At 39.6% G+C, this 24,764-nt stretch overlaps 1 protein-coding gene across 2 annotated transcripts in view; it reads left to right on the top strand.

The window, feature by feature from the left end:
- Positions 1–3,030: 3,030 nt before the first annotated feature.
- acsl2 (acyl-CoA synthetase long chain family member 2) overlaps positions 3,031–24,764 on the top strand; it is an 83,264-nt gene continuing 61,530 nt past the window's right edge. The window contains exon 1 of one of the 2 annotated variants that reach the window (XM_039768180.1): positions 3,031–3,186. The gene's annotated coding sequence lies outside the window, so the exon portion shown is untranslated. Of the gene's footprint in view, positions 3,187–3,278; positions 3,368–24,764 lie in introns of those variants that run through there. The other variant, XM_039768183.1, reaches the window with a different exon arrangement.

The raw sequence follows: 24,764 nt of genomic DNA, 5'->3' as shown, positions 1-24,764 counted from the left end.
CTGAAATGCTTGGCCAATGAAGCACTTTCATCTTTTTTCCTCAGAAATGCAGCTGTGGCCTTGGATGTATGTTTTGAATCATTATAATGTTGAAAGAGTGCCTGACAACGCAGGGCACAGAGAGATGGCAGCATCTTCTCCTTCAGTATTTTGCAGTACATCTGTGATTTCATGATGCCATCAATGAAGTGCAATTACCCAACACCAGCAGCACTCATACAACCCCACAAAAGAACACTGCCACCACCATGCTTTACTGTGGGTACCATACATTTTACATTGTACTCCTTGCCATTGTGACACCATAGAGTTTGGATGTCATCAGTTTCAAAAAGATTTACCTTTGTCTCATCATTCCAAAGTGTAGAATCCAAATAAACTTCACCTTTGTCAGCATGGGCCCTGGAAAACGCTATGCAAGCTTTTTTGTGCATGTGATTACCTTCATGGATGACACTTGTGGTCAGGCAGTGGAAGGACAGACTGGAAACAGTTGAAATGTTAGGTACCCAACTGGGTTGTCCCTTTTAATCGTTGCGAGATGAAACAAACAAAAATAAAGAAATAACGTAAAACAACGCCAATGCATTATTTCCGATCAGGGATTTCCTCCCTGTAAAGGACTTTCAAAAATCATGTGCTCCGCCGTGCCGCTCGTTTGGGTCTTCCAGTAAAAGACACCTTTTTCTTAGTTGCCGCTTCTTTTATAGTGCAACTTCCGGAAGGGGCGGAGTTAAGTGCCCTTACCGGGCAGCTTCTCTGAGCTGTGAGGGAAGAAGAACAACAGGACAGTCAGTGGTATCCAACTCATTGTCTTGGCTGATTATTGCGTACCTTTCCCCGGCCCTTAGAGGATTCTTCCAACGCCCATGCGTGACATACTCTTACATGCCACGTCTCTGCAGCATAAGCCATATGGTGTCATTAGAAATAGAATCAGAATTTTCTGTTATTGGCCAGGTACACTAATGTCTTGATATTATTAGTGCAACATTCAAGGACAACACAGAATACAAGAGATAAATATAAGAACATAAAATATAAAATAAGATGCGGCAAACAAGGGAAATAAAAAAAATATAGACAGTAGAATTAAAATGTTCAAGTAGTCCAGTGTGCAGGTATACACAGATACCGAGTAGAAGCTCAGACCTGATTAGGCAGAATAACTGTACAGTATGTGGAAATGAAGGTGTTTGCCAGAGTGAACTCTTTGCAATAGGTGATGCGGTGGGTGAGTAGGATGAGCAATGATCTTTGTGGTCCGCTTCCTTACAATGGACTCATATAGGACTTTAATTTATGGTAAGCTACAGCCTAAGATCTTTTCACAGGTTTTAATGATGCACTGCAGATTGATTGCCTTTAGCCTGAACAGAGGCAGCTTTGCGGCTTTGTGCCAGTGTCCAGAAATTTAAATGGCATCATTTACAGCAAGTGGTAGGTGAGCAGGTGACTGTTTTCCGAAATCTATAATCTTCTCCTAAGTTTTTTGAATGTTAGGTTCAAATTATTATGGCTGCACCCAGGGATGGCACCACCATTAAAGGAAATTAGGTATTTGACTAGGGCGCAGATTGTAAGAGGGTGGGGGGGAGGGATCCAGATGCACGGGTTAGCTACCGAACTGTCAACTAACACACGAATAACCTCGGCTTAGGGTGCAAAATAACCTAGCACCTGCACTGGCTACACCACAACAACAGATGTTCCACCTCTTGTCTGTTTATGGACTCATCTTTGTTGGGTTCAGGGAGTCTTTTGTAGCTTTCTTGATGTAATTCAATATAGAAGTTTGAGAGTCACTCAGTTTGACTTTCTATTGCTTTAGCTAACTGTGATGAACTTTCATGGCAATTTTCTGAACTCTTCTTACCACAAACCACTCACGTACTGTAGATGTGTTAGCTTCTGTGGATGGCCTGGACATCTGAAAGAACTTAACACAAGTCCATCCTTTTTGAATTTCTGAATCACTTTTGCTATTGTACTCCAACTGATGAGCAATGTTTTATTCATTTTCTCATAGCCTTGACCTTTTTGTGTAAACAAATCACTTTCTTTCTCAGGTCTTGTGACATTTCTCTTCCATGTGGTGTCATTATTGTCAGCATTGAATGGGAGGGGATTTTACTTATTAAATGCCACGCTTGATTGTCAGTTATCTGGTGATCACTTGTATGAGGACTTGTTAGGTTGAATTCCGGTTAACTTCCATTTTATCAAATGTTATTAAGAAGCCCTTCATTGCGGTGTACTAATGTTTGCACCATGGCCTTAAATTAATTTTTTTAAATAAAAATTCTAATTTTGCTTTGTGTACTGACAAATCTTATTTGCAACAAATAAACCAGATGTGCTGGACTGTTTTATGGAAAGTGATCATTCTAAATGGGGGCAGATGCTTATCCTAAAAAAATCTTTTGAGGTGTACTGATGTGCTGTGGTGGGCTGGCGCCCTGTTCAGGGTTTGTTTCCTGCCTTGCGCCCTGTGTTGGCTGGGATTGGCTCCAGCAGACCCCAGTGACCCTGTAGTTAGGATATAGCGGGTTGGATAATGATGGATGGATGGATGGTGTACTCATGTATGCTGAATACTGTACATTTTTGGACATGCACTGTTCAGGCAAAATGAGCAGCAGGGATTTCTGTAAACTGACAAGTGCCAATTAGTAGACAGAGTGAACAGGTAATAAGAAATGTGACAAGTCTGAACTGTGGCCATTCTGGAATGAGTTACTACACAGAGATTACTGGCTGAGATAATAACTGCTTATGTGGCTTTGAGAGGTTCACTTGATGTACGAACTTTTATTTAAATCAATCAATCAATCAATCAAGCGTGCTCCATACCTCACCTGCAAAAAAGCTCCAAGTGATGTTCAAGACATCCATACGCTCTATGAAGTAAAGTTTGACGGTCTTTCTCTGCGCCGCCCGCCGCGTCTCCGTCTGCGCGACACCCTGGTTTCCGACGATGCCTCCGCCGAGGTGTCAGTGAGTTCGTCTTGGCGGCGCACAGCGCGGCGCTTTGGGAGTCCTGCCGAACTGGGGCAATGACGTCACAATAGGATAGTTGTTCCCGGGACACGACGTCACGGGTGCAGGCGTTCGCGCTCCAGCAGAAAAGTTTCTCACGAAGCGCGGAGCCTCGAGTTGCGGAGCGGTGCTCAGATCCATCGCCAGGTAGGATTTTGTTCCGTCCGAGTCTCCCAGCTTACTGTCGGGTTGATAGGGGAAGGCGCGGTGGGCGGCGGGGTTGTCATTAAGTACGAGAGAGCGCCGTGAAGGCGGCTGCTGGAGAAGGTGCCACTGGTTGGAGCGGAGCAGAGAAACTCGAGGAGAATGAGCAGTCGTGTCGTGTAACGTAAGAAAGTTTCAGAAAAGTTCTAGACGTGATTAAAGTTTGTTAGTGAACAAATGGAAGAGAAGAGATTCGCATTCGTGTGCGCGCCCGGGAGCTCGTGGTTTGCCGCGTGTCCGCGCCTGTGTGCGTGTCAGTCGATCCGCGGGAGATAAGAAGTAGAAGTTTAAAGGGATGGCGTGGGAGCAGGAAAACGGAAAATAGTACCGCGAACATTAACAGACCGTGGCTGGGACCTCAATGTCAGGCACCACTATCGCAGCAAAATGTAGACGTGTGAAATGATGACGGCTCCAGAGCGCTTTAACAGATGCGGCACGCAAGGACTGGCGGGACAGATATGTTTGCTTTCCTCTCCGTGCATGCACGATTTTGAATGTCCCTCAAAGAGAATGTTTTGTAAAGGTTAATCGGAGTAGTTGAAGGCCGAGTCTGTGGAGTACCACAGGTCCACGTTAATAAAGACCGTCGGGCTTGACTGTCGGTGAATCGTGCGTGTTCACCTGTAAGGTAAACGTGCAGATTAGATGACCGTGGGGAGAAATGACTGTGCTGTTCATCGCCAACAAGGGCCAGAAATGTCAGAGGTAACGATCAAAGAATACTGTCCGCATGCATGCGCACCTTTAGAAGGAAGGGGCAGAGCAAATCCCAGGTTACCTTCATCCTACACGAAGTTTTCGATAACATTGTTATACACTACCAGTAAACCCTTAGGACACATCCAGAAATATTCATGCTTTTGATTGAAATTCATACAATTAAATTGCTAGAAAAGCACTGGCATTGCTAGTGTTGCTAATGACATTGAAACAAATTTTTAGTTTATTATCTACATATGACTTGCAAAGTCCCATTTTCATCAACTGTTCCTTCAGTGTCCTAATGGTTTAACTCCCTTAGGTTATCCTTTAATTAGTCATTTTCAATGCTGATTGATTATAACAAAAACCCATGTAATTGCATTATCACCACTAAAAACCTATCTGTTCGCTTGAGTGGCAAGGTACTGGCATAGGGCTATTACTGCTTGAAGTTACTGATTTTTAGTTTCTTATTTACATACTACATGACAACAAAGTCCCATTTTCCCCGGCCTTCCTAACCCTTAGCTCATCCTTAATGTGTAAATGCTATTTGGTCATAAGAGAAACTTTTGTAATTGCACTGGAAATGTTGAAATACTGTTCACTTGGGTTGTAAAGAACTGGCATTGCTTAAGTTCAGTACTGTATTGGCTTTAAAAATGGCTGAAATGAAACCGCTTTCTCAAGAAACACGTCAGTCTATTGTGATGTTTTTTAGATAGAATGAAGGTTATTCCATGCAACATATTGCCTGTCTGTTGCAATCTTGAGAGAAGAAAGGAAAATGCACCTAACCTGGATGGGGAAAAAGAAGGCAAAGGCCCAGATGCACAACTACATAAGTGATTGAGGACATTAAAGTGAGTAGTTTGAGAAGCAAACACCTTAGAGGTTCTCAGTTGGATTCTTCTATAACTGCATACCAAATACAACTGACATATGCAACAAAGAAAAGACGACCCCAAGATACTGACCATAGTACGCTTTTCCAGCCATCTTCCTTCCGATGTCATTTGGCCATTTCAATCTTTTGTCAGTTTCAGATATGGCTTTTTCTTTGAAACTTTACCTTTTCAGTCGGCATCCAAAAGCCTTCTTTTATGTGTTGCACACAACACCTGATTTGGCATGAATGTAAGGAAGAAGCCAGCTGATGACCTGTTGGGCATTTTGTTTCATACCCTACACACTCTGATGTCCATTTCCTCTTATGCAGTTGTGGATCTGGGGCTTCTTTTTCTGTCCTGGTTAAATTCATTTAATATTCTCTCAAGACAATAACCAACATCCTTGTTTGGAATTTTCAGCTTCTTGGCAGTCTGTCACATGGAATAACCTTCATTAAGCAAAAAAAAAAAAATAGACTAATGTGTTTCTTCAGAAAGTTGTTTCATTTTGGCCATTTCTGAACTTGCAATGCCAGTACTTTACAATCCAAGTGAACAGTATTTCAGCAGTACTAGTGCAATTACAAAAGTTTCTCTTATAACCAAAGAGCATTTACACATTAGATGAGCTAAGGGAGTTAACCATTAGGAGTCTGAAGCAATGGTTGGTGAAAGCAGGAATTTGCGGTCATATAGTATGTAAATAAGACATTAAAACAATAATTTCAAACAGTAATAGCCCTTTGCAACACTAAGTATCTTGGCTATATTTTGAAATCAATTTAATGGTATCTTGATTGAAAAGACATCAATTTCTAACTCTATATACGGAAATCATTCAACTTGAAGTCTCTTATTGAGCACATTTATCTCATTTAAAATTGTCCAAAATGTTTTCAGGGCAAGATTCAACCTGTGAACATTGTGATCTAGCTGTAGCCTCACTCCAAAACACGTGGCTCAAATTAACATAATTTTGGACAAAAGTCTTTGATTGCCTATCAGACAGCCTTGGTGTCACAAACACTCCTAACCCATTAACAGCTGTTTTTGGTCGACTCCCAGATGGGCTTAAAGTGGAGAAGGATAAACTGATTACAATTGCCATTACCACTTTACTAGAACGTAGGCTTTTGTTCAACTGGAAGAATCCCAGTCCACCTGTTGTATGTCAGTTGGGTAACTGATGTTCTGTACTCTTTGAAATTGGAAACAATGAAATTCTCACTTGGAGGATCTGTTCAAATTTTTTTTTTTTTTTAAATATGGCAAGATATAATTAATCAAATCTTAGAATAAGCATTTATATCTGGGAATAGGACATTCTCCTTTCATTGTTGTTTTTAAAGATTTGCTCATGCTGTTGGCTCTTCTCTTTCCCTCGGGCAGGGGTCGAACTCTGATTTGTTAAGTTTGACTTGACTCAATGGATTGTTGTTTTCTTCAAATAAATTCAGTACAATAAAAAAGGGGTCAATTTCCATCAAAAACACAAAAATGTCTAGGTGTGTCCAAATGTATTTTTAAATAACATTGTTTTAGAACTCCAGTTAGCCCTGTAAATAAGCAAATAAGTGGGTGGTTTTCAGAGCATCTTTCATGTTGTTTTAAAGATTTTATGTTGCTGTTAAATTTTATAGAGTATTTAAGCCGTATTAACCCTGTATGTACAGTACCTTCTGATGGCATACATAGTTATTAACAATGTATATGAGGAAGATTGATTGACATATGTGATGGACCAGCAGATGAGAAATGGTGATCTGAGATTACTGCCTCTCCAACATGTTAATAAGCAGATCAAGTAGTGTACCATCCTGCTTGCCGGTCTAGCAGTAGTTGTATTGTCGTGTGCAAAATATAGTGAAACTGTTACATGCATGTCCAATCAACATGTGACATTGTTGAATGAGGATAGTAGCCAGAATGAATCATGAATGCTCACTGGAAGAGTAAAAACTAAATCAAGTCCAAGTTGTCATTCATCCAACATGTTCACCTGACCAGAGTAAAAGAACATCAAGGACGGTGATCGGCAATCACTGTTTATCCCGCTTATTCACAAACATTAGGGGAGGTGATCATAGGTTATCGTCCATGTGTGTTTTTCTGTACAGTAAATGGGAACATCAAGGCAGTGTTATCTAAGACTACCTTCATCTTGCATGTTGAGTTGTAGAATGCACAAGCAGATCAGGGCCAGTGATCACACATTTCCATTATTCTGTGCATTCATTGGTAGGGAAAGCAAGTAGATCAAGACTCCTGGTACCTTCTTCCAGTTATTCTATTGAAACTGCACTCTATGGGTTATCTCTGCATCTAGTTTTCTGACATGGGCTGCCACTGATCGTTGATATTGATACTTATTTCAACAGCCCTCCCTGCTGAATCCTGATCATCATTAAACCTCATATTCTGTCTTCTTCTTCTTCTTCTTGTTCTTCTTCAGATTTATCTTCAATCCTTGCTTTTAAAGGACTTCTCCATTCTTCCAACTTCCTCCCCACTTCCTCTTTTTTGGTGCTACACAGTACAATGCCATCAGCAAAAAGCATGCACCAGGAGATATTGGTCTTTTCTGCCATGACTCAACACCATGGAAATTGCACACTCATTATAATAAATTACTAACTCTCAATACACTACTGAGTCTCCTTTATACCAACAGCAATGGGCCTTTACAATGCCTCACAGTGACTGCTGTCTTTTTTTTTTAGCAAAGCTACAAGTTTTTTTGTAATTCCTGTGTGTGTTTGAGGGGTTGGGTGTTGTAATTTTGTTTTACTTCTGTATTTCTTGAGCTTCCTTAATTAGGACCCTATGAAATCTGTTTTAATTTTTCACAAATTTCGTTTTTTTTTTTTTTTACTTACTATAAGAAAGTAGTAACAGCTTCAAAAAACCAAACCGTAATGAAATGGCACTTTACATTCCTTTTAATGAAACAGCACACTAGCACAACTGAACCTTATTTTTGCAGTTCCATTTATCAGGTAGGACCCCAGATCCTCCATTAATGCTGTATGCTGAGACTGCAGTAGGACAGTGAGTGCCCTCCAGAATTGTAAGAGCTGTTACTAGTTTGATGCATCCTTCTGAGATGAAGGTTAACTTTACTTTTAGAAAAAGGAAAGAGTGACCCAATTTTAAGGGCTCATTTAACATCTGAGAAGAAGCCTGCTCTTCTGCCCAGGTTTGTAGGTGCCCAGTTTATAACGGAAGAGTCAAATGTGGACCTGGCGTGTCTCGTCACCGCAAGGCAAAACATTTATTAAATCCAGAAACATCGTTGTTCATTTTTAAAAGGGAACCCGTTAATAACCAGTTCTGTTCACTAATAACATTTTTCTACGAGGAAGACTGTTAATACCGGTTAAATACCAGTGTAATTTGATTCACAGTAAATACATCACGTACAATTAGAACTTCCTACATAAAAGAATTACCATTCAGCCAAATGTTTACTCGCCTATCACTATGATGAGAACTATGTGGTCTCGGCTATCTGTGATTTCATCAACTACAGTCTATATTTTCTTTTCACGAATATTTCGAAGAACGGCATCCATATGTTGTTCAAAGACATGGAGTTTGACGAAGACTGCTCTCATTTTCTGGCAGCACGCCTCCATGTTTACAAAGCTTAATAAAGAAAGGGCGCATCTTTTTTCAAACGGTATGTCTGTTTTTTTTTTATTTTTAATAAATTTGCAAAAACGTCAAGTAAACTTTTTCATGTTGTCATTATGGGGTGTTGTGTGTAGAATTCTGAGGAAAAAAATGAATTTAATTCATTTTGGAAGAAGGCTGTAACATAACTAAATGTGGAAAAAGTGATGCGCTGTGAATACTTTCTGGATGCACTGTAAACTAAGAGGCTGCACTTAAGTCCTGCATGCTCCCTGATTAGAGGTTAGTGTACATTTGGCTTCTCCAACATTACAAACCACAATTATCTTGATGGACCCTTTAATCACTGTCAATCAGTCATTCATAATATTTACTTATAAGTCACCTTGATTGACGGTATCTGCTAGGTAAAGAATAATAAAACAGTTATGCCCTGTCCAAGAAACAAGCCAATTAGATAGGAAGGATCAGAGGTTACTGTAGATCTGGCTTGCTCAGCTGCAGAGTAAACAGTTATATTGGCTACTAAAGATGAGGGATTATCGCTCTTTCAGTATGTTCACTTGTAGATGAAGTGGTACTTAATGCTTAATATCCTGAGTGTTTGGTTATTGTTGTGCATTTGGCTGGCATCAACAGGACACTTGTTTACATACTTTTTTGCAAATGGTGGGAACTGAACCACTAGTCTTGAGGTTTTAAGTCCATGTGTTACCCACTGCATCAACAGAACAGATGTGGTCAAGTGCTGGTGAATTTATAACTACCAGATATCCAGTATTTCCTGGAGCAGCCTCAGATTTTTTTGCCTGTTTTTGTTGTCCTGGTTTATTTTATAAAAATCCTCCTTTGTCCCACATTTTAAACGTGACTCGTTTCTCAGTTCGACAGAGCAAAATGCAAGTCATCATAGAAACAGCATTTTGGAGTGTACATCCTTCAGTGCATTTAAAAAAAAAAAAAAAAAACACAAATTAGATAAATTCTATTCAAAATGGGCCTTATCAGACCAATCCGATCTTCTGTATTTATAAAGTGAAGCTATGAACTGGGAAGTACGGAAAACACAACATCAAGACGTTTAGATGTGCGAGCTTGTTTAATGAAGAACTTCAGAGAGAATTTAAATTTCAGAAAAAAGATGTACTTGGTTCCAAGAACAACAAACTGATATGACCAACATATGAAGGTAGTTGCTCTATTTCACATGGAGTATGCAGAAATATTACTCGGCACATCAATACCAAAAATCATAAAGACGCCAAAAAGAGTACATGTGTCAGGTCAGACAATTTGTACAAGTGTTGGTCACATTTCATTCAGCAGCATTTGTAAAATACTATTCGAGTGGCATGTATAGAGCTTTATAACCGCCCCCAGTCTGTCAGGATGGGCAAACACACATCCTCCACCCTTACCCTGAGCACTGGTGTGCCACAAGGATGTGTACTAAATTCCCTTCTCTATGCACTCTTCACCCATGACTGTCAACCCATCTACCAGTCAAACACTATAGTTAAATTTGTGGATCATACGACTGTCATTGGGCTTGTAACAGACAACAATGAAGCCGCCTATAGGGAAGAGGTTCAGAATTTGACAGCGTGGTGCAACACCAACAACCTGGTCTTAAATACCAAAAAGACCAAAGAAGTTATTCTGGACTTTAGGACCACTAAAAAGACCAATCACTGTCTGATAACAATCAATGCAGCTGCTGTGGAGAGAGCTTCCAGCTTTAAGTTTCTAGGAGTCACCATCTCAGAGGACCTGTCCTGGGCCGACGACAACTTGGCTATAATAGGCAAAACACAACAACGCCTATGTTTTCTCAGGAAGCTAAGGAGAGCTGACCTCCCCCAGAAACTGCTGGTTAATTTCTATAGATGCACTATAGAGAGCATCTTAACTAACTGCATGATGGCCTGCAGGTACAACAGCTGCACCATGGCTGCTAAAGAAGCCCAGCAGCGGGTCGTAAAAACAGCATAGGCCATTATTGGGACTGAACTGCCGTCACTTAACTCTTGTACATGACTGGCTGTGTGAGAAGGACCAAAAACATTCTCAAGGATCAAACTCATCCTGGAAATTCTTTGTTTGAGCTCCTCCGGTCAGGAAGACGCTTTAGGTCAGTCCGTGTACGCACAAACAGACTAAAAAATAGTTTTTCCCATCTACCATAAACTTTTTGAACTCTGAATCTCCTCAGTCTGAGATCATTTTTAATTGAACATGTGCAATAAGCTGTACTGGTAATGTGCAATATACTAATGTAATACAATATGTAATGTATTATTCATTAACGAGTGCAATAACAATTTATGCTGCTGTACTTTGAGCAATAATAATTTGCTCTGGTTACTTGATCACTTAACACTGTATACAACATATTTGGAATTATTTGACTTTAAATGCACCTTGGGGCTGTCACAAAAAGTAAATTCGTTGCGTTACACAATGACAATAAAGGGCTTGAACTTGATCGCATTGTGATGTAGCAATATGCTCTTGGTAAGTGCAAAAAGTGTTGTTTAAATACACAAATAATAAAGTACCTTATGTTAGTGGCTTTGAAGACTGAATTTATTCGGTTTTACACTTTATAGAGTTGTGAGCAGTGCAAATGTTTGTATACAGCATTGTAAAACTGCCATACTCCCATTGCCCGCTCACCCCTATAACCTCCTACTTCCTGAGAAGGGGCCATCCTATATTCTTTCAGGGAGAATTTGGTCATCCTAGGTGAAAGTTTGTTAATTCCATTGTGCATACATTGATACAGAGTAAACAGGCAGGTTAGGGGACTGCAATTGGAAAGTACATTTAATGTGCATATCTCCCCTGCATTAAGCAAGTAGGTAAGATTTGAAACATTAGACTTTATAGTCCATCCCGGATGTTTATCTGTAATGAAATAAAGCCGATCAGGTGATGGGGATCCAAAATGACCTTTACTGGAGATCAGAGAATACCTCCATTGTGCTCGTTCACCTCCGTCAAAGGTCGCAAAGCATGCTGCTTGCTTAGCTGTACAGTTAGAAGCTGGTCAGGCTGTAGTGACCAAAGGAAATGTTGGCCTCCAATGTGTAATCTGATAAGTGTCCCAAATTCAATCATAACAGATCATCTAAAACCTCAAAACCTCACCTGAGGACCAACTCCAATCATTTTACCAATCTTCTAAAACTAAGCATCATTTGACTAAATGATAGGAATACTGTAGTATATATATTTTTTTTGTTGCTAACTGATTCATGTTAGTGATTTCAGTCTCTTCTTCTTTCTCTCCAGTACCCCTGGGGCTTTGTTCATGTCAGCACTTTTCTTCAGATATTGGTGTACCTGTACATTCAGTATATCCGTTTGTATATAAGCAAAGTGATGAGATGCAATGGGTTGTGGAGGATATCCACCTTGTTTGCATGGCTAATGATCAGGTCATGAAGCAATGATCAATGTTTATTATGCATGCTGTTTAACTAAACACCAGGAGCATCATATATAAAACTTGCTTACTACTTGTAAATGTGCATGAGCTATTTTTAACGCAAAGATCGAGATTTATAAAGCACAAACTTGGCCTATGCTAAATTTTTTGGTGTTGTATTTTAGTGACTCCAGTCTGCAGAACAATGAAGTGAACAAAATAATCTTATTTCTTTGTGAATTTCAATGACACATAAGTCACAGTATAATGTCTGTCCATTCATCCATCTATTTTCTGAACTGGGTTATTAAAACCTGTAACGAAATAGGGGTTGCGTGATTTCTTCATGATGATCTCTGTAAGGTAGGCTGTAATTCAGTACACAACACTAGGGTGACTGAAGGCTTATAATTTGCTCATCATCATTAAAAAGGACACAAATACCATTAACTATATTTAAGTGTCAAAACATTGTGTTTTGAAGTTTATTCTATGTATTTTAATGGTGATTTGAAAGTTGGGGCATTTTCTGTTACTTATTTACATCATCAAATACATTTTTGTTTTTAAATATTTTGCTATGGGGTATGTGTGACGTCGATTTTTTTTTTTTGTGTAAGCAGGCATAAGCTGCAGCAACACGCACAACCATTATTATTTACATTTATTTATTTTATATAGCATTTTTTTCACTGTTCTGGGTACTGATGAGCCATTTTTACTGATGCCATCTCTCAGGCCTGTAAACAAGGAAAATACTGAATACAAGATAATCAAGTTACCTGCTTCAGGTTTGCCTTGACAGAGAACTAACTTGCAATTGAAGAGTATTTCTGTACCTGTTTAAGGATTAGCGATGTCACTAGTAATGTGCTAGTAAAAAATACAGATTATAGATCCATTCATTCTCTAAACCCACTTATTCAGGGCAAGGGACAGCTGGGGCCTATGTCAGAATTCAACAGGTGCAACCAGAAACAACCCCTGGACAAAGCGCCAGCCCAGTGCTGGGTAAACATACGCACACACATCATGGGAAGATCTTGCATTACCAATTAAGTTAACTTCTGTTTGGACTGTGGGAGTAAACTGGAGCAAACCAACACAGAGCCACATGCATCCTGTGTGCTCTCTGCATGGAGTTTACAAGGCCCAGATTTCTTACTACAAGACAGCAGTGCGTGAGTCCAAAACAATACAGCTTGTGTCATGACATTTAATAGGCGGCACAGAAAAATCAGTGTTTGATGTTGCCCCCTCCAGTGCACTGGGTTAGAATCCCAGCCTGAATGTTGTCTATGTGGAGTTCTCACATGCTTACTCTGATTATATGGCCTCAGTTTCTTCTCACACATCCTTACATAAATGGGTGTGTGTTCGGTTTAAATCTTTAAATTAGCCCAAGTGGATGTATGCATGAAGATGCCCGACAGTGGACTCATTGGTACCTGGACCCTGCCCTCTGTGCAGAGTAAACAGGTCTTAAGAACAGATGAGCGATTGTGACTTGTTGTTCCTACTTTTTCAATGTGCTGGAACAGGGGATCATCAGTGGGTCAATAGGCCTTCCACTTGTTTTTATCTGTAGAGCGCAAAAGAAATCCAAATACAAGACGTACCAATCCTCCCTTTCAAGCTGCAGAGAAACTGGCCATAAATAACAATTTAAAAGAACCTTTATTTCTACAGCACATGTTTATTGCATTTATTTGCTTAGCAGATGCTTTTATCCAAAGCAACTTCCACAGGAGATCAACATAACTAAGTAACATCTCTCAGGTAGACTGAAAGCTCAAAACAAAATGCAAATGAGTTACAATTTCCAGATTTAAAAAAAAAAACAACTAATATCAGTTAGACAGAAATTCAACCAACAAAGAAGTCTTCAAACACTTCTTAGTCAACACTGAGGGAGTGTCATACACCGGATGTAGCTCAAATTGGGAAAAAAAGGATATTTTTTTTTCCCATTTAATATATATACACTTTTATTGATGTTATTTACTTTTAGTGATGTTAATTGTTTCTGTATATAAATATTTCCATTTTATGTGGATTTAGCCTAAGGGTTTGATTGTGTTTTTTTTTTTGCATGGGTCATCCACATGAGTGTATATTAGTGTTGACTCTTTGCTTGTGTCTGTTGCTGCCAGTGTAGCCTCTGGATTCTTGCTATTCTGATCAGGAAATGTCAGTTTTAAAATGTTTCGATGGAAATGTGTTCTTACTTGTTGAGATATGCAAAAGGCAGCACATGCATTCTGTCAAGTTTAACATGTTTGCTGGAGGACAGGTAGATAGTTGGTTCAAGCATCGGTTTACAATGTTCAATGTCCGCATTAAGGTTTTAGGAGAGAGTTTGAATGACAGATTTAATTCTGAGTGCCCACTGCCAAGGGAATGAGATTGACAAGTGGGTGAAGGAATAAATCTGTCAACGGTGTGTCTTGGGTGGATGTCAACATCTTTTCAGAATGTCTGTGCGCATCTGTGTCTTGATCAGATACTTTTTAATAATGGATACCGCAAGGGCAGAAGGAAAACTGAAGGCTGGCACGAGTCATCTGTGGCAAAACCAAGAATCATGTTTGGCTAGATGATACCAGTGATGTCCCAATATATCATCCATTACATGATTCAATTATTTTCTGAACTTGTCTTCTTATATGGGTTTGTGAGAGGAAATCATTTCTTTAATTTTTTTTGAAAGACGTCCTAGTCTTTTCCAAATGCACATCTAATACTTTTTTCTAAAGAAACCTCAAACCTTTATAGATATCAAAAGGTCCTTCTTCTTCAATCTTCCCTTAAAGAGAGGCAGTCATGTTTTTCTAACTTGTAGTACTTTTAAAGATTTCTTTTTCGGTGAAAGCTTTGGAAAAAATTAAGGCATTGCAGCCATTTTTGCATAAATCACCAAAGAGCAGACCGGAGGCATTACTGGTCTATTACTGAGCTTGTAGAAGATCTCCAGATCCTAAGAATTAATGCTGCGTTTACAGGATGGGCTGGACCTCGCAAACAGAAAAGAGACTTGTTTGTCTGATGTTGCATGCTTTACTTACTTTGACAGAAGTAGGGGGATAAAGGCAGATATTGGCAGTTTAACTCCCCGTACCGATGAAACCTTTGCAAAGCACGGTCTCTGTCAGGCAGTAAACTATTGGCTGTCAGAAAAAGGGCAAGCTTAAGATTTTTGGAAATGTGAACCTGTGCTGCAGTGTCATCACAGAGACGCATGATTTGTCATCCCCTGTGATATTTAGTCATGTAATCTGACATCCTTGGATGATGAGATCAGAAATTTGTAGTCCTCAAGTTTGGCAAACCTCTTCAACTACAAGTTGTACAATGTGACACACTGGCTTTAGTTGACAGCCTGGTCAATTCCAGACATGACACTTGGTTTCATAAGAGGGGATCTTTTTTCTCTTGGTCTGAGACACCTTTAGGTGCCCTTATTGCAAACTCCAAGTGGACTTTCATGTGTCTTCTACTGAGGAGAAGTTTCTGTCGGGCCACTCTGCCATAAAGCCCAGGTTGGTGAAGTTTTGCAGTGATGGTTGTCCTTCTGGAAGCTTCTTCCATCTCCACACAGGTTCTTTGGAGCTCAGCCAGAGTTACCATCGGGTTCTTGGATTCCTTTCTTACTAAGGCCATTCGTTTGGGTGGGTGGCCAATTCTTGGAAGAGATCTGGTTGTTTCAAACGTCTTCCATTTAAGAAATACAGAGGTGTCTTTTGTCTCGGGGAACCTTTAGTGTTGCAGACGTGTTTTGTAGCCTTCCCCACTTTTGGCCTCAAAACAATCTTGTCTCTAAGCTCTGCATGCAGTTCCTTCGACATCATGGCTTGGTTTTAGCTAACCTGTGGGACCTTCTATAGACAGTAGTGTCCTGGAGTGTAAAATCTTCAATTTTTGATTACAGAATTCTTGTATTAAGTTTTAATTTTGCTCAAATGAACCAGGATGAACTGAATATACAAGACTACAAGGACTGCTTTCTTGTTCATTCTTCCTGTACTTTTCCAGTAATTTATAACTTTAATGCATCTGTTTAAGTTGGATTACAACTTGATTGCAGAGGGAATGTAAAACAATGTGATATTTCAATTTTTTTGTTAATATTGTTTTGGAAAAAGTTCCAATATCTTTGTAAAGCATTGTTATCAGCAAAACTTAACAGCATTGTGAAGGACCGCTTCCATACCTTCCACGGTCCATTTGGCACCTCTTCCATCTGGTAGAAGGTACCATAGCATCCAAACCATTTCTGCAAGCTACGGCAACAACTTCTACCCTTTGGCTGTCTGCACTCTGAACTCCGTGCTGCCCCCCACCCTCATATCTGCCCTCATATCTATGTTGCTGTTGCTTTTATTATTATTAGTTTTACAGTTACTAATTTTTTGCCATCACTTTCAAATTATTACTGTCTTCTGCACATAGAGTTCACATATTGTTTATTTTTTAATTATTTATGTGATGTGGACGCTAAAGGCCGCAGTTTCCCTGTTAAACCCCACAGACAGATACACAGACATAGGGTAAAAGCACAAAGAAGATCATTTACTTATTTTTTTCTTCTTCAAAGTGCCCTTTAAGCACTATAGCCACCATACACAAATAAACCAACAATAACTCAATACAATATTCTCCTCCACACCTCCCAACTCCAGCTCGCTTGCTGGGTCTCCATCAGTCCTTTATATAGTCCTTGACCTGGAAGTGCTTCTGTTCTTCCACTTACGTGACTTGCTAGCACTTCCGGGTCAGATGGAGAATTGGATTTTTTTTCTGCCCGAAAGTACTTGGGAGTACAAATACGGCATGAGTCCTTCTGTTCCTTGACAGCTCCCCCTGGCGGAAACCGGAAACCACGGCACCCAACAGGGCTGCACAACCGAACTCCAGGATCCAGGATGCCCTGCGGGAATCCGGGGCACTGCCAGATCCCAGGGAAAACTGCCACCTAACATTTTGGGGGAGGCGGTAATCTGGAGAAGCTACCTTCCCCCATCCTTCCATCATAGGGGCGTGCGGGTCGGGATGAGCAGCCAGCTGTCTGCCACAGTATCTATCCATAACGGCGCTCTGCACGATAACTTGCAGTGAATACACTTGACTTGAGCATTCCTAGTTTGCATCCTCTTTCTCTGTATGTTTAGCATTTATTTGATCAGAGGTTGATGCACTTGCTGCTTCTTGACCAGCTTTTCTTTTCTCCACCTTAGCGGCCTCCTGCTTCTCTTCTTTTGTCTGCATCTTTTCACATTAAATCTGATTAAGTCGGCGTTTGTGTTGCAATTACTTAGTATGTTTTCCTTAATTGTTCACTTAAGCTGGCACTTGAGGCAGATTGAAGACTTAAGAATGATTTAAGATATGAAGAGGTGGGGGAAGTGACGGCAAAGGTGGTAGGGATGAGAACGGCGCCCATACGCATGCATCGCACGACTGTCCTGCTGGCCTCTGAAGAGAGTTGATTCTACATTAAAATAAAAATAAAAAGAGGAATAACCTTGTAGGTCAATTACCACCCCAAAAGCGAATAGTAGACGTCATGTAGTATATGTGCACCAAATTGCAGCTCAATAGGTCAAACGGTTTGCATGCTACAGGTGATTTAAAATCCTGGACAGCCATGGTAGCATATTATACAAGAAGATTATAGTATAGTTCTTTACCTGTCTTGAACTTGTCCTTGTTTATGTGTATTTTGCATTGCTGACCTGGGACTGTTATTTCAGGCCACTGTATGCTGCAATATGGCATATGGAGGGTATGATAATAAAGCCACTTGACTTTACCCTCTTTTTCCTATCTTTCTGGGCTACTGAGTGTTGCTTGTTGGGTGGGCAAAATTCATTTAAATAATCTTGCCACAAAGCTGTAACATCATAAAATGTGAAAATAGTGAAGGGACCTGAATACTTTGTAAATGTAATCTGTGCCTTTTGCTATTGCCTTGCCTCCTGTCTGCCTTGTGCCCAGTACTGCCAGCACTTAATATGAGCAGAAAGGTGCACCATTTTGAAAGGCTTGTGTGCTTCTTTTTGTACACCTATCTGAGTTTTACAGGGGCCGTCAACCCCACACCACTACCCCAAATTAGGTTAAGCTAGTTTGAGAATATTTATTTATGGGCAAGTTTTCTAATTCGGAATTTACAGTTTTGTGAAGGAAATCAAATAGGAATAATTTGATAATGAAAAACAGAAAATACAAGCCATACTGGGTCATGCCAACTGGCAATATGTTACCATATGGAAAGGAATGCTTCCTGTGTATTCTTCTCAAACGTTACGGCATGCACATGTGCTGATTTAGGGTGGCTCATACCTGCTTGGACATGCAGACTTCTATTTTTTTTCTAACCCCCACCCCTTAAGTAAGTGTTATGTTTTTATAGCTATCTGTCTTTTTTTTGTTTTTTAACACTGTAGAATGCCATGCCGGGATGTTTTTAGTTATGCATGTTTAATATTTTTTTAAGATATTTCTACTGATTTCCTTGTTCAGACACATTTCCACAGCCTGCCACGGCATATATCAGAGACATACATCTGTAAGACATTTGTAAATTTTCATCATTGAAACCATTTCAGCCAGCAGATTCATGGTGGGTGTGAACGGTGCATTGAAACTTGAGGAATGCAGTAACAAATTCACTGAAAGGCTATTTTTAGTCCTATTAGAAAACTGGTACATTATGTAAAACGTTTTTAGCAGTTAAGGTAGATTTTCAAATATGTGCCAACGGTAGAAGAGCATTGCTATTGTGCTGTTGTTAGCACTGCTGCTTCACAGATCCAGGTTCAAATCCCGCACCCCAGTCAATGTCTTTGTGTCTTCACATTCCTTCTATGTCTGCATAGCTTTTTCCTCTGGGCACTCTGTAAGATTCAGACCGTCAGGCATGAAAGTAGTAGAGCACACGGTACTGCTAGAAAAGCCTGCGGGTGTGCACCATTACCAAAATGTATAATTCACATTTATTGCTCTTATAATTGCAATTATTAATTCTGAGTTATAGCACTGCGGTGAAATGCATATTATCTGTTGCCAACTGAATATACTGTATACATAACAGCAGAGCCTCCACTTAGTGGAGAACCACTTAAAACATTGTTAATGTGTGCTGGATTAGTGGAAAATTTAAACATTTAGCACTTAAGTGCTGTTTTTTTATTGTTTACAATAAAGATGCAGAGCACCTATTAAAAATATTCTCTCTACACTAATTGATATTCAGATTAATATGTAATTTAAGATGTTTGTGTTGCAGTACTTTTTTTTTTTTTTTCTTCTTCTTCTTTCTTTCCAAACAAATGTTATTTCTGAAAAACCAACCACTGCCCTCACTCACCAATCAAAAATGGGCGTTCAGATCTTGGTTAAATGAAAGCACTCTGAGTGACCTATGCGTTTAAGTTGCATTTTATAGTATTGCTCGATTGACCTCAATATAACTTTTTATGTTTGTGTTCGTTTGCCTCTGGTAAACAACAACATTATTTATTTCTATAGCACATTTTCATACAAATGATGTGGCTTAATGTGCATTACAGGATGAAGAAAGAGAATAAAGACAACATTTTAAAAATAAAATTAGGCAGTACTAATTAACATTGAATAAAAGTATGGTCCAATAGCCAGGGAGGACAGGAAAAACAAAAAAAAAACCTCCAGACGGCTGGAGAAAAAAACAAAATCTGCAGGGGTTCCAAGCCATGAGACCACCAAGCACCCTCTAGGCATTCTACCTAACATAAATGACCTCAATCAGTCGTCATGGTTTTCAGGCTTCACATGGAAGAATATTAGACAATGACGGTCATGTGGACTTCTGGCCTTCAATCCATCGATGTAGGGACATCACAATGCTTTGATCAAGTGGCGGTGGCTCAGATCGCCACCTCAGAAAATTGGAAAAAAGAACAGCAGAGAAAGTAAGGGTTAGCATGGATTTCAGAGCCATGAAAAAAAAAAAAGAGAATAAAATGCATATACAGAATATAAGGATTAAACTAAAATGAAGCTATGAGAAAGCCATGTTAAAATAATGAGTTTTAGCAGTTTTTTTTTTTTTTAAATACTGCTCCACTGTATTAGCCTGGCAAATTTCTATCGGTAAACTATTTCAGATTTTGGGTGCATTACAGCAAAAGGTTGCCTCACCACTTTAGCTCTTGGAATTTTAAGCAGACACTCATTTTAAGATCTAAGGTTACGATTTGGAGTGTAATGTGTAAGACATTCTGAAATATAGGATGGATCGAGATTAATTAAGACTTTGTAAACCATAAGCAGTATTTTAAAGTTAATTCTAAATGGCAAAGGTAACCAGTGTAGTGACATCAGAACTGGAGAGATGTGCTCGGAATTTCTTTTCCTACTTAAGAAAATAAAAGTAAATGCCAACCTACAGTCCTGATTGTAGTTTTGTGTGTTTTCCTGTTGGTCAGTCATCAGGAAATCCAGATTGTCTTTAGTCTGTGAGGTTTGAGGGTCCTCCTTCATTGGATTTACAAAATATGGATCAGTTTTCTTTATTAGACCTAAACATTGATTCCTTGTAGAGAAAACATTGCTGCCGCTAATGGATTTACCCTTTGACTGCACAGTGTGTATGTAATCTATGAAATTTGAAAAAGAAAAGTTGGTGCAACACCATATTAGATAGATAGATACTTTATTAATCCCAAGGGGAAATTCACATACTCCAGCAGCAGCATACTGATGAAAAACAATATGAAATTAAAGAGTGATAAAAAGGCAGGTATAAAAAACAATAACTTTGTATAATGTTAACGTTTACACACAGGTCAACCAATATGTGAGTCAATGTATGCTGTGAAGAGATTCTTCTTGTCACCTTGAAGTAAGCAATATACAAACAGTACTTGCATATGCAGTCACCCATCAATATTAATAATTCATAGTAACTAAAGTTATGTTATTGGCTCACACCTACTAACTCTTTGTAATTCTCCATTATTATCATTATTGTTGATTATGTGTGTGTGTCACACACAGGGAGATTAAGTTGAAAGAGGCCCAGAATATTCTGTTGTAATAATAACTCTCACTAGGATGAAGAAATCTAAACAAAACAACATGCAGTGTGCTCGTCAGTATATGGGGTTTCAAAGAAGCCAGGATGCCCCTGAGTCGGAGCGATGAGGTAGGCACTGGACAGCCGTCGCGACGTTTAACCTCCGTTTGCAACTTCTTTGGTGCATACCACACATACCCCCTCACTCAGTCACTTGACTTCTCATCAGGATGGTGGTGTACAGTATTGAGCAGCATTTCTTCATGGTGCAAACCTACTGGGTCACCAATTCGTTTAAGCAATGTCAGAATCGACTGGATGATCATAAGTTAACAGATGGTTACTTCCAGCAAGATGGAGCAGCGTGTCACACATCGACAAGAAGCATGGCAGAAATGGAGTCCTCCTTCTGGAAAAGGGTAATCTCAAAGGGGCTTTGTCCACCAAGGTCATGGGATCTGACACCACCAGACTTCTTCCTTTAGGGTATGCTTAAAGGAAAAGTCTATCGGAACAGGCCTCGCACTGTGGAAGATTTGAAGGAAAACATCCAAAGTGAAATTGCTGCTATTCCCCCCAAAGATGCTTGCCGATACGTTAAGGAACATGGGAGCGTTAGGTCGAAATGTGTCTGGCAGAAAACTGAAACCACTTCCAGCATCTCATGTAAAGCAATCGATTACACATACGTCAAGGTATAGAGCATTTTTTTTTTTGTTCAGATTGCTTTATCCTCATTGGAGTTACAGAATATTAAGGGCCTCTTTCACGTGTATAATCTCCCTGATATATAAATGCAATATCGACATGTTCTTAGCAGTCTTCGGGATTTTGGCACAAATTGACACCAAGAAAAAGCTGCATGCGACTTTTTTGTTTTTGACCAAACTAAATCCCAATGGTGAACGCCCGTGTGGAAGGTCTGATTCGCTGCAATGAGCAGAAAAGCTCTTTGCGTTCATCCTGCACTCACCTGATACTAGAGACGGCAGAAATACACTCCGTTAAGATATTCATGTGGAAAGAGCCTTAATCAGGGTTCCACTGTATTAAAAAAACACGTTCCTTATGTACGTAAATTCAAAGCACAGAATTAAAATCTTAAATAACTTTGATGCAATATTAAAAAATGAATGTAAATACACCCTAATAGTTCTGTTGCATAGGTGTGTAAAAGCATTACATATAACATGTGTATGCTGTGAGTTCAAGCTGTTTAGATGGTAACACTGTTTTACATGCTGCTGCCATTATGTCATTAGTATAACCAACTTGTGATGCCCATCTAAGATGGCTGGAAATCTTATTAATCAACATAGACCCCAGAATTAATGCTTACAGTGTAGTGCAGTGTGTCCGCTACATACCGTTTAGTACAGGATTCGTAAAAGCAGTGCTAATGTTTGTCATCTGTTAGATAGCAGCAGTACCACATGCACTTCAGAACCAATAATCCACATGAAGTTAAGCATGTTTGGGCCTGGCCAGTACTTGGATGGGAGATCATCTGGGAAAAGCCTGGGTGGCCGCTGAAAGACTTGTGTACTCCTGGGGGTTCTTGCTCTGTGGTCTGTGTGAGGAGACACTGCGCTGTAAAAATGGCGTCTTAATGAGTTGTAAAATTCATTCTCTATGGGCATCTTTTGCAAAGAGTAGAGTAGGGTGTGTCCCAATGTCCTGGCTAAACTGCCTGTCTCAGCCTGTTCATTCTCACCCCCTAATCACTCCCTGTCTCTAACTGGCTAACTACCTCTTACCCTTTCACTTCCTAATAGCTAGTGTGTGGTGAGTGGACTGGTGCAAAATGGCTGCTGTCACATCATCCGGGTGAATGCAGCACATTAGTAATGGATGCAGTGGCTCCCCACTATATTAAAGTACTTTGAGTAGTGAGAAAAGCCCGATTATAAATGAAAAGTATTATTGTTTTTATTAATTACATAGCAATTGGATGGACGCACAGACAGATCATGTCCTTTTATTAAGATGGATGTGCTATACTGTAATACAAATACAGCAACTCCAAATAAAAAGAACATTGCTTTTGAAATATTCTTGAAGTTCACTACATGCTGACACACTATTTGCGCATTATCATACAATGAACTGTTACCCATATGCAGTGGCCTCCTCATTTTCTGCACATTGTTTGTTTTAAATGGATAAATTTGCTATTTTTTTCCCATCAATCTATACTCAACAACCCACAATGACCAAGGCAAAACATGTTTTCAGAAAATTTTACAAATTGATTTGAAATTACAAACTAAAATATCTCCTTTATAGAAATATTCAGACCCTTATTTCAGTATTTTGTAAAAGTCCATTCGGAAGCAATTCCAGCTACAAGCCTTCATGGATAAGTCTTTACAAGGGTTTTTAAGCCTCGGCTAGGAAGCCCCTCCAGAGCAGGCCCTTCTTGGAGTCAGGACTGATGTTGGGAACCGCTGGCAATGTTGTCTTCCTTATCCTCCACTCATTCGCCCCAGATATCCCTGCAATCCTAAACTCCATGTCTCCCTTAAAGGGTTACAACACTCGCTCAATATAATGAGAGATTAGAAAATGATGTTCCAGATTGGTAGAAGCCTGACCTAATTTCTGTGGTCACCCACTCTCTATCATTTATGTTTATGTCCCAGCAACATTTATCTGCTAGATACAATCCATTATATTGGGGAAAAGAGCCCTCATTAGTGGAGGTCCTGTGTTTATATACATTGTGGTCAATGCCACTAGAGTATCACCAGGTTGTCTTGCTTACAGCTGAGCTGGTGGGTCCCACTAAACCCTCAGTCACAAGGGGCTATCAATTACTGAACTAAGCCTAAGATATTTGCGAAAGGTCAATTTTTTTTCTGCATCTGCAAAAAACTAAGCTTTATTATGTTTATGTTGTGATTGTTTGGGAAATCCCCATGAAACGTAGGTGAATATGCAATTGCGCTGTTATAACAGAATCTACAACCACCCTGGATCATCCTCTAACGAGCCTTGCACTGTGGACTTTGTGAATCCCATTCTTCCTCAAGGAGCTGAAAACTGAGGAACTCTATTTGCAGAGCTAAAAGAACTTTCCAAGGATCCCCTAGGATACTTCGAGTGCTCTTTAAAGCAGAAACTGTGTCTTTACTTACACTACACTTGTGACTATTTCTCTCCCCTTAAGGAATACTCCAGTTTAAAGTGATGGGTCTTTTCACTTAGCCTATGAAGTTTGCAGTTATGGCAGAGAAAAGTGTTTATTTCCAATCTGCATGAAAACATCAGATTAATGTTTCTGATTAAATAGGCATCTATGGTGACCAATAATGGACAACAACAAATAATATAAAAAACTTTAATGGAGAAATCTCCTCTTGTTGCTTTTCTTGGATTATCCACATGTCTAGTCGTCCAGTTGTAGGCTTACAATGTTCTAAACACATTTTCACTAAAATATTGATAAATCACTTATGGAAATTGCTCTTGGGAATTAAAATGGAGCATGCTCAGTTGCTCCCGAGCATGTGAATGGAAAACAAATTGCCACCCACCCCCCTCCATTCATTGGTCAGGAGTCCAGCCCAGTAACAACTTATTCATTGGCTAAGATTGCATTTCATGTGATATTGACTCTAAAAAAGTACGTGATACATGAACAACTAAAGATTAAAAGTTAAAGAAAATCAAGTAAAAACATTACCAGGAAGAAAATACGCCTTGTACTTCTGTAGATCTGAGGTGCTTCAACAAGCAGAAGGTCAATTCCTTGTACAGTTTCACAGACTGATGTTAAATAATCTTGATGTACTATGGATATAAA

Source organism: Polypterus senegalus, chromosome 11 (assembly GCF_016835505.1).
Source record: "Polypterus senegalus isolate Bchr_013 chromosome 11, ASM1683550v1, whole genome shotgun sequence".
NCBI classification, from domain to species: domain Eukaryota; kingdom Metazoa; phylum Chordata; class Cladistia; order Polypteriformes; family Polypteridae; genus Polypterus; species Polypterus senegalus.
Note: the sequence above shows the minus strand (reverse complement) of the source record. Positions and strands in the feature narration are given on the sequence as shown.